Source organism: Arachis duranensis, chromosome 1 (genome assembly GCF_000817695.3).
Source record: "Arachis duranensis cultivar V14167 chromosome 1, aradu.V14167.gnm2.J7QH, whole genome shotgun sequence".
Lineage (NCBI taxonomy): Eukaryota > Viridiplantae > Streptophyta > Magnoliopsida > Fabales > Fabaceae > Arachis > Arachis duranensis.
Window position 1 is genome coordinate 53,368,475 of NC_029772.3, and position 11,274 is coordinate 53,379,748.

At 34.6% G+C, this 11,274-nt stretch overlaps 1 long non-coding RNA gene across 4 annotated transcripts; it reads left to right on the forward strand.

Moving 5' to 3' along the window:
* Positions 1–635: 635 nt before the first annotated feature.
* LOC110280559 (uncharacterized) lies at positions 636–5,336 on the forward strand. Of its 4 annotated transcripts, none has more exons than XR_008006672.1 (6): positions 636–2,864; positions 3,266–3,836; positions 4,227–4,287; positions 4,382–4,435; positions 4,915–5,011; positions 5,254–5,336. It is a non-coding gene; the product is annotated as an uncharacterized LOC110280559 (long non-coding RNA). The 4 variants fall into 4 exon arrangements; XR_008006673.1 differs by having other exon boundaries at positions 643–3,343; positions 3,677–3,836; XR_008006671.1 differs by having other exon boundaries at positions 644–3,439; positions 3,677–3,836.
* The last annotated feature ends 5,938 nt before the right edge of the window (positions 5,337–11,274 follow it).

Consider the following 11,274-nt stretch of genomic DNA (forward strand, 5'->3'; position numbering starts at 1 on the left):
CTGGATTTTTTCCCAAATAATGAAAGTGATGTGTCAATTTCTCATGAATTCATTTTTTCTCCAAAATGAAAGCACTATTCACTCTTTTAAATTTATTTTAGAAAAAATATATTTATTATAACTATATTACAATTATATTACAATTAGCATTTAATGAATAATGCATGATTATACTAATTTAAGAAAATATCTTTATTATAATTATATAAAGTTAATATTTAATACATTATCAACTAATAAAAGTGAGGTGTTACCTCAATTTATATATTATAACTATTTTTCTTGGATATGTTATTTTTAAATTTTGTAATATAATTTTTTTTAAGTTTATTTTCTTTCTTGAACATATGTATCACTTTTTTTTGTATTTCAGATTTGTAATACAATTATTAAGAGAAGTGTAATTCATTAATAGATTATAGTGATTAAAAGTTTAATTATATTGTGTGAACACAAAATTGATTAATTAAGATTAAAGCCCGGTAAAAAAAAGAATCACAATACGTAATTTTGTTTTTCTTGCTATACTAATAAAATTATACTTTTAGTAACATTTGTAAAATAAATGTTAGGAAAGATCATTTTTATTTTTTTTTTAAAAAAGGTAAAAATATACAATTGTTACCAAATTTCATTTTTCCCCAGTTTCATAAAACCTAGAATCTCAAAGCTGGGTTCTCTTCATTTTCCTCCAATTTCACGCGTCTGAATGTCGTTCTCACTCCCACTCTCGAAGCTGTGAAACCACCTCTCGCTCCTCCTCTTCGATCTCTCGCTCCGCCTCTTCAAACTCTCGTTCCGCCTCTTCGATCTCACGGTTCGCGAACCGAAACCACAATCCGGTGTTCTCACTCTCACTCCAGCTCGCGTTGGCTCGCCTCTGATTCATCCTCTCGCGCCGTCGTCTTCTCACCTGCACCGCCGTCTTCTCGCCGGTTTCATCGTTTGCTCGTCCCACGACCTGGTAAGTTCCAGTTCTCTTATTTAGTTAGTTTCTTGCTCCTTCAATCTTCTTTAATCTTTACATAATAATTAATTTGATGTATAATTATTAGTTGATTTAAGTTTTTAATTGGTTATTTAGTAGTTAGGTTTTGAATTTAGGTTTTCATTTATCGATCTCAAAACATGTTTATTTGCTTATTAAGTTGTTAAAAACCATACATTATTAGGTTTTCATATCCTCTATTTTCTAGTTGTTTTTTCTTACTAAGCTAGAATTCTAATTTCTAATTTCTATTTTGTTTGATATTGTCAATTGGAAAAACTCATATATTGATTCTAGATAAAATTGTTGTATAGAGTAGTAATTAATTTGATACAAAATAAGAAGATTTAAAAAAGATTTTATGATAACAATTCTAGTTCAAATGAAATCAGACATGGTGGACTTGCTGTCAAACAGTGATAAGGTATGGTGTCTCACTCTTTCTCTAATTTATTTTCTATTTTCCCCCTTGAAAAATAGCAGATTAGGTATTTTCTTTACTGGAATGTGGAAGAAAGAAAATATATATATATTTGTTATGATTTTCCATTCTAACAAATGTCCTTCTGTTCTTGTTTGAGATCAATTAGTTATTCTTGTTTAAAGTTGCTTCTGTTATTCAAATCCTTCTGAATTTATTGTTTGTATTTACACAATTTTTCTGATGTACTGCTGCGATGAGTTCTGTTTTTTTTTTTATTTTAGTAGACTCTAGTTATGTTTTCTCCTCTTTTTACTCTTTATTTTTGTTTGAATATTTTAACAAATAGAACTGGAATCTGTGTAGTCTTAAATCCTCAATTTGATTGCTCCTGGCATAGAAGGACTTGTATATAGTTCTTTAAAATTGGACAATTTAATATCACTCTTAATCAGGTTTGCCTTTTTGTTAACTTTTTTTTCCTTTCCAATTTTCCATTTCTGTTTTTGTTAACCAATCTTTGCATAATGCTACTAGACTTGATTAATTAGTATGAGAGGATCAGAATGTCTATCTTGTTCTTTTAATTTTTCAAAAAAAAAAAATTCAAATATTAAGGAGCTGAGTCCATGAAGGTGAATGAATGATAAAGTAATTAAACCTGTTGCTATACACAAAAAATATGAACAGTTGAGCTAATTATATATGTGTCACACTTTGCTCATAGTCATTCTTTTAAGCTACTTTTTAGAAGGTAATAATAGAAAGCTAATAAACTTTTTTGCTATAGCAATTATGTTTTGCAGCCAAGCTAAACTGATAAATAATGCTTTAGTTTCTGTGATGAGAATAATGAAATACAGATGGAGATTCAGACTTGAGAGTACAGAAATTTAAAGATAAATGGATTGCAATAAAGAAATAATATTGTTGAAATATAATAGTGTGAAATGAATTGTTGGCATGTAGCTAGTGGGATTCACACTCTTATATCTTACTAGAAAGAGGTTAATAGTGTAGTGACCCGTGAACCTATCTTTGGGCTATTTTGTCATGTTCTTTTCAACTTGTATATTTATGTTGGTTCCTAAATTGATGGTGCTTATTGTTCCCTATTATTCACTTTGATACTCTGCATTCTGCAATGTTTGAGTGACCAATTCATCAAGCATGTGCTGTGCACTCACCTTACCTCATCTTCACAACTCTACACTCAAAATCAAAATCATTCATTCCCTGCTTACGGCTTCTTGTAACTAACAAAAATTATTACTACATCAGATTAATTGATAAATTTATTATCTAATATTTGCTCAACCTATTTAATTTCGGTTACTCCTTTCAATTTTTGCCACATAAGTTTCAGATTTTACACAGATTCTGTTTCTGAATTACAAATTCAAGAGAGAGCTGGACTGACGAAGAACACGACAAGTTTCTAAAATCTCTTCAGCTGTTAGTGTCTAATTTCCACGATTCTATTTTTATTTCTTATTTTCTTTCTTCTTTTATTAGGACAAAATAAAATTGCATTTATATGTTTTTTAATGGTATTAATTTGAGAGCTGATCTCATCTACAAAATAATTGTGTAAATATTTCAAGGTTTTTGATACAAGGTTATAGTTTCCTAGCTCTGTTTATGTGTTTGTAACACTAATATAATATTTTTACATAGCAAAAGACACCAAGGAAGCTTAACTTTGTGTAATTGTTATTACTTATTATTATATGCATCATGCATGCTATTGTTTCTTGATTTTTCTAGTGATTGAACCCTTCTTCCTTTCTGACTACGCATTTCTCTTTAGTTTAACTATAATAAAATTATTATTTTTAATTTCCTGAATTGCTCAGTCACACCAAAGGTAACATAAATTGTTATGTGACTGGCAAAGAGAACGAGAACCCTGCTGTTTTACTGGAGATACACTGGTAAACTCACTGATCAATCTTATCTTTCTCATCTTGAGTTCTTTCATGTCCTAAAGAGTTGTTCCCTGGGAAGTATATTTTACTCAACCTCTTGAGGTCAGTTTATGTAGCTTTTCGTTTTAGCTGTCTTTATCTCCATGATCCATTAACACTTGTATTTACGTTCTAGAATGATAAAGTGGCCTTAATTTATTGTTAGACGTTTGTCTTTCTTTGGTTTATTTTTAGCTCTTGTAATAAGCTTCACTTTATTGTGTTGAACTCTTTCTTTCAAAATAAAAATAAAAAATACCAAAAGAAGACCTTAATTTATTGTGTTGTTGCTTTTTGTAGTTCATTGCAGGCTGTGGGAGATTTTTTGAAGGAACTGCAGAATAGATGTATGAGTCACTCTGTGTAACACTAGGTTCATTACCAAAGCCAACCCTCGTTTACTGTGGCCATGAGGTAAAATAACACTAAAATCTGCGGCCATCAGTTCTTCATTAGATAGGTAACAATTTAATGCTTCTGCTTCTGCTTCTGTTTTAATTTCTGTTCATTCATTGAAAGTGCTGCTCTTTGATGTTGTGAATGCTGGAATGCTATTTTAATTTTCTCATAGTTGAATTTGAGAAATGCTGTGAATGCTATAATGCTGTGATGTTGTAGTGATGTTTAAATTTTCTCATAGCTAGATATGCCCAGGAAGAATTCCAACTTCTAGATTTTTAATGCATCTGTTTTAATTTTCTAGATGTTTTAATGCTTCTGCTGCTGTTTTTGCTTTTTAATGCATCTGTTTTTGCTTTGAACTGCTTTAGTAATTAGTTTAATGCGTTGTTCTGCAACAATAGTTTAGTAAAATGCTCCTTATTTTATTTTTTCCCTTCTCATTTTGCAGACCAGATGTCTTTGGAACAAAGCACATTGAAAATTTCTACAAAGGAGTTGTTGAAACTTATGTACTCTACTCTAGTCTTGGCCTCCTTTAACTTTTGAATTTATTTTTCTACTTTCCATAATAATGAGTAACATAACTCATCTCCGTTGTTATAGGAATCGGCAAAGTATTTGTCTAAGTCCTGCACTTCAAAATATGGTGTTGGCCTGGTAAGTCTATGATTGATTTGTGTAACTGTGCAAGCCAACTCTTTTGCAGTCTCTATAGGTAACTCTACTCTAGTTTCTATAGGTATTAGGTAAAGTAAAATAATAAATAAAATTATTAAAGGAGAGAGGAAATGATTGATGACATTGGTTGTGAACCCCTTCCCTTGTTTGTTTCAATTTGTGCTAGCTAATCTCATTTCCCCCCTATAAGGTTTGTTTCTTTTTGTGTTCTTTTGAATCTCAATTATGTAACTCCTTTGGCTTTTATGCTCTTCTATTATTATATTTAGAAGTCTATGTCTATGTCTATCTCTAACTGCTGCATTCAACTAGGAAAGTTATTAGATATAGTTAATTTTCATTAAGGAAAGTTAATTGTTCTTTGGAAGTGTGATAATACAGGTGGGGGTTGATCTAGAACTCCTGAACTTTTCAGGAACAATAATAATAATAACAACATTGGCTTTTTATGATTTTAGGAGCTTCCTCAAAGTACAACAACAATAAGACAAATGATGCTGTAAAGTGAAAGGTGAAGAAGCAGAATAAAAAAGAAAAAAATTGGAAGTTGAAAGGGTGAGAATGAGAATCAGTGCCTCTCTTCAGTCTCACTCTCTCACACTCTCTCTCTCTCTCTCTCTCTCTCTCTCTCTCTCTCTCTCACATGTTCCTTTACTCATTATTTGCTTCATCTTTATTTTTCTAGTCTTTTTTTTTGTCCCATTGTGAGCATATCTTTATTTTATTCTTGTTAATTTTTCATTCTATCATGTTCTTTCCATTGAGATCCCCAAATGATTTGTTTCCCTATATTGCAGGAACATGCACTAGTGATAATTCGTTATGGATTGATGAACGGATATTTTATACGCTTTTTGGGGGGTAATTTCATGTAGATTTTAGTATGTTTTAGTTAGTTTTTAGTAGATTTTTATTAGTTTTTAAGCAAAAATCATATTTCTGGACTTTACTATGAGTTTGTGTTTTTCTGTGATTTCAGGTATTTTCTGGCTGAAATTGAGGGAGCTGAGCAAAAATCTGATTCAGGCTGAAAAAGGACTGCTGATGTTGTTGGATTCTGATCTCTCTGCACTCGGAATGAATTTTTTGGAGCTACAGGAGTCCAATTGGTGCGCTCTCAATTGGGTTGGAAAGTAGACATCCAGGGCTTTCCAGCAATATATAATAGTTCATACTTTGCGTGAAAATAGACGACGTAAACTGGCGTTCAACGCCAGTTCCATGTTGCAGTCTGGCCAGGCACGTGAGAAGCTTAAGTTTCAGCCCCAGCACACACCAAGTGGGCCCCAGAAGTAGATTTCTGCACTATCCATCTTAGTTTACTCATTTTCTGTAAACCTAGGTTACTAGTTTAGTATTTAAACAACTTTTATAGACTTATTTTGTATCTCATGACATTTTTAGATCTAAATTTCATACTCTTTGACGGCATGAGTCTCTAAACCCCATTGTTGGGGGTGAGGAGCTCTGCAGCGTCTCGATGAATTAATGCAATTATCTCTGTTTTCCATTCAAACACGCTTGTTCCTATCTAAGATGTTCATTCGCGCTTCACTATGAAGAAGGTGATGATCTGTGACACTCATCACCTTCCTCAATCCATGAACGTGTGTCTGACAACCACCTCCGTTCTATATTAGATTGAATGAGTATCTCTTAGATTCCGTAATCAAAATCTTCGTGGTGTAAGCTAGAATTGATGGCGGCATTCATGAGAATCTGGAAAGTCTAAACCTTGTCTGTGGTATTCCGAGTAGGATTCAAGGATTGAATGGCTGTGACGAGCTTCAAACTCGCGATTGTTGGGCGTAGTGACAGACGCAAAAGAATTAATGGATTCTATTCCGGCATGATCGAGAACCAACAGATGATTAGCCGTGCTGTGACAGAGCATTTGGACAATTTTCACTGAGAGGATGGGAAGTGGCCATTAACAACGGGGACACCCTACATACAGCTTGACATTGAAGGAGCCTTGCATGTGTGAAGAGGAGTACAAGAGAAAAGCTGAAATAAAGAGGACAAAGCATCTCCAAAACTCCAACATATTCTCCATTATTGCACAATAAGTATTTATTTTATGCCCTTTGACTTTTTACAATTAAAAAGAAAGAACCCTATTGGCATCCTAACTAAGATCAACAAGATAACTATAGCTTGCTTCAAGCCAACAATCTCCGTGGGATTCGACCTTTACTTACGTAAAGTATTACTTGGACGACCCAGTGCACTTGCTGGTTAGTTGTACGGATTGCAAAAGTGTGATTGTAATTTCGTGCACCAAGTTTTTGGCGCCGTTGCCAGGGATTGTTCGAGTTTGGACAACTAAAGGTTTATTTTGTTGCTTAGATTAGGAATAATTTATTTTTGTTGCTATAGTGTCATTAAATCTGAGTCTTCTATTTTCTTTTCAAAAATTTTTCAAAAATATTATTTTTTCTTATTAATTTTTAATTTTTATGTGAGTTTAGTTTTATATTTTAATTTTGGTGTCAATTGCATATTTTATATTTTCCTTTAAATTTTTGAATTTGTGTTCTTTATTCATCCTTGATCTTCAAGTTGTTCTTGTTTGTTTTTCTTGTTTGATCTTTGGTTTTTCCTATTTGTGTATTTTTATTGTTTTCCTTGGTTTTTTCAAGATATTAGTTTTCAAAAATATATGTTTTATACAACATTAAAACACGTTATATTTATAGCTCAGTTGGCTAGAGCGTTGGCTTATGTTCCTTGCAATTGGGTATCTTCCTTTTAAAACTTTTTTCAAAAATAATTTTTCTTTGATTAAATCTTATGCCAAACTTTAAGTTTGGTGTTTTCTTGTTAATCTTTCTTTAATTTTCGAAAATTTTATTGTGGTTTTCTAAAAATTTTAAGTTTGGTGATCTTTCTATTGTTCTTGGTGTTCTTGTGAATTTTCAAGGTGTTCTTGAGTCTTTATTGTGTTTTGATCTTAAAATTTTTAAGTGTGGTGTTCCTTGGTATTTTCCCTAAAAAATTTTCGAAAACAAGGAGCATTAGATATAAAAATTTTTAAGTCTTGTGTTTTTTGTGTGTTTTTCTCTTTCATCATAAAATTTAAAATTCAAAAAAAAATCTTTTCTAACTAATTTTAAGCCATCTTTTCGAATTTAAAAAAAAATTTAGATTTCAATTTCAAAAATATCCTAACCACTTTCTCTCTCCTCACTTTTTCAAAAATCTTCAATCATATCATCTCTCTTTCTCCATTATAGACTTAAGTGAAAATGAACAGTCTAGAAGGACTCTGGGGTCATATGCTAACCCCACTACTGCTTCATACGGGAGTAGTATCCGTATACCCTCCATTGGAGTCAATAGTTTTAAGTTGAATCCTCAGCTTATTATCATGGTGCAGCAAAGTTGCCAGTATTTCGGTCTTTCACAGGAAGAACCTACAGAGTTTCTGGCACAATTTTTACAAATTGCTGACACAGTACATGATAAGGAAGTAGATCAGGATGTCTACAGATTATTACTATTTTCATTTGCTGTAAAGGACCAAGCTAAGAGGTGGTTAAATAACCAACCTAAGGACAGCATAAAGACATGGAAACAACTGTCAGAAAAATTCCTAAATCACTATTTTCCTCCAAAATGGATGACACAGCTAAGGCTGAGCATCCAAGGCCTCAAACAAGGAGATAATGAATCCCTTTATGATGCCTGGGAGAGATACAGAGAGATGCTAAGAAAATGCCCCTCTGAAATGTTTTCAGAGTGGGTGCAGTTAGACATCTTCTACTATAGGCTTACAGAAAGAGCTCAGATTTCTCTAGACCACTCAGTTGGTCGATCTATACACATGAGAAAGACAATAGAAGAAGCTCAAGAGCTTATTGATACAGTTGCTAGAAATCAGCATCTGTACCTAAGCAGTGAATCTTCCATCAACGAAGAGGCTAAAACAGTAATTGCTTAACTCAGTTCTGCAGATCAAGCTGCTGAATTCAATCAGCAACTGGATTTTCTAACAAAACAGCTAGCCAAATTCAAGGAGATACTACAAGAAACAAGAATGGCTAATATGAATATGGAAGTACAGTTAAAGCAAACGGAACAGCAGTTATAAAAACAAATAATAGAAGAGTGCCAAGCAGTTCAATTAAGAAGTGGGAAAACATTAAATACCTCACTTCAAGGTAGCAGGAAGCCAAGAAATGAGCAAACTACCCAAAATCAATCTGAGGACAGTAAGAGCCCAGAGAGGAATAATTCTGGTGCTCAAACGCTAGAAAATAGGTGGAAAGCTGGCGTTGAACGCCCAACCCATGCTCAGTCCTAGCGTTCAACGCCAGAAACAAGCAAGGAATTGGCGTTGAACACCCAAATGAAGCACAGTTCTGGCGTTCAAATGCCAGAAACAGGTAAGGAGTTGGCATCTAACGCCACTCCAGCTTCCACCCCTGGCATTCAAATGCCAGTGGGAATTCAGACACATGCAAGTGCTGATAGCAACCCCTCTAAAAAAGCTTCTCAATCCACATCTGTAGGCAATAAACCTACAGCAATTAAGGTTGAGGAATACAAAGCCAAAATGCCTTATCCTCAGAAACTCCGCTAAGCAGAACAGGATAAGCAATTTGCCCGCTTTGCAGACTATCTCAGGACTCTTGAAATAAAGATTCCATTTGTAGAGGCACTTGAGCAAATACCCTCTTATGCTAAGTTCATGAAAGAGATCTTAAGTCATAAGAAGGATTGGAGGGAAACTGAAAAATTTTACCTCATTGAAGAATGCAGTGCAGTCATTCTGAAAAGCTTACCTGAGAAGCTTAAAGATCCCGGAAGCTTTATTATACCATGCACATTAGAGGGTACTTGTACCAAGCAAGCTCTATGTGATCTTGGGACAAGTATCAACCTAATACCTGCATCTACTATCAAAAAGCTTGGGTTGACTGATGAAGTTAAACCAACCTGGATATGTCTCCAACTTGTTGATGGCTCCATTAAATACCATCAGGCGTGATTGAAGACAAGATTGTCAAGGTTGGGCCATTTGCCTTTCCTACTGAATTTGTGGTGCTGGAAATGGAGGAGCATAAGAGTGTAACTCTCATTCTAGGAAGACCTTTCCTAGCAACTGGCCGAACCCTTATTGACGTCCAAAAAGGGAAAGTAACCCTGAGAGTCAATGAAGATGAGTTCAAGTTGAATGTTGTCAAAGATATGCAGTATCCAGACACCCCAAATGATTGTATGAGCATTGATATTATTGACTCTTTAGTAAAAGAGGTCAATATGATTGAGAGTCTCGAATCAGAGCTAGAGAATATCTTTAAAGATGTTCAGGCTGATCTGGAGGAATCATAGAGAATAATAGAACCTCTGAAAATCCCTCAGGAAGAGGAGAAACCTCATAAACCCGAGCTCAAACCATTACCACCATCCCTAAAATATGCATTTCTGGAAAAAGGTGATACCTTCCCTGTGATCATAAGCTCTACCTTAGAGCCACAGGAAGAGGAAGCACTAATTCAAGTGCTAAGGACACACAAGACAGCTCCTTGGGTGGTCCATCAGTGATCTTAAGGGCATTAGCCCAGCCAGATGCATGCACAAAATCCTATTAGAAGGTGACGCTAAGCCAGTGGTTCAACCACAGAGGCAGCTAAATCCAGCCATGAAGGAGGTGGTGCAGAAGGAGGTCACTAAATTACTAGAGGCTGGGATTATTTATCCTATTTCTGATAGTCCCTGGGTAAGCCCTGTTCAAGTCGTCTCTAAGAAGGGTGGCATGACAGTGATTCATAATGAAAAAAATGAACTGTTTCCCACAAGAATAGTTATAGGGTGGTGTATGTGCATTGATTATAGAAGGCTCAATATAGCTACCAGAAAGGATCATTTTTCTTTACCCTTCATAGCCCACATGCTAGAAAGACTAGCAGGTCATGGATACTACTGCTTCCTGGATGGATATTCAGGTTATAATCAAATTGCAGTAGATCCCTAGGATCAAGAGAAAACAGCATTCACATGTCCATCTGGAGTATTTGCATACAGAACGATTCCATTTGGTCTGTGCAATGCACCTGCAACCTTTCAAAGGTGCATGCTCTCAATTTTCTCTGATATGGTGGAAAAATTTTTGGAAGTCTTCATGGATGACTTTTCTCTGATATGAATATTTTATACGCTTTTTGGGGTAATTTCATGTAGATTTTAGTATGTTTTAGTTAGTTTTTAGTAGATTTTTATTAGTTTTTAAGCAAAAATCATATTTCTGGACTTTACTATGAGTTTGTGTGTTTTTCTATGATTTCAGGTATTTTCTGGCTGAAATTGAGGGAGCCGAGCAAAAATCTGATTCAGGCTGAAAAAGAACTGCTGATGTTGTTGGATTATGACCTCTCTGCACTCGGAATGGATTTTTTGGAGCTACAGAAGTCTAATTGGCGCGCTCTCAATTGGGTTGGAAAGAACACATTCAGGGCTTTCCAAGAATATATAATAGTCCATACTTTGCGCGAAAATAGACAATGTAAACTGTCGTTCAACGCCAGTTCCATGTTGCAGTCTAGCGTTCAGCGCCATAAACAGGTTACAAGTTGGAGTTCAACGCCAGAAACAGGTTACAACCTGGCGTTCAACTCCAGAAACAGCCCAGGCACGTGAGAAGCTTAAGTCTCAGCCCCAGTACACACCAAGTGGGCCCCAGAAGTGGATTTCTGTACTATCCATCTTAGTTTACTCATTTTCTGTAAACCTAGGTTACTAGTTTAGTATTTAAACAACTTTTAGAGACTTATTTTTTATCTTGGTGCACGAAATTGCAATCACACTTTTGCAAC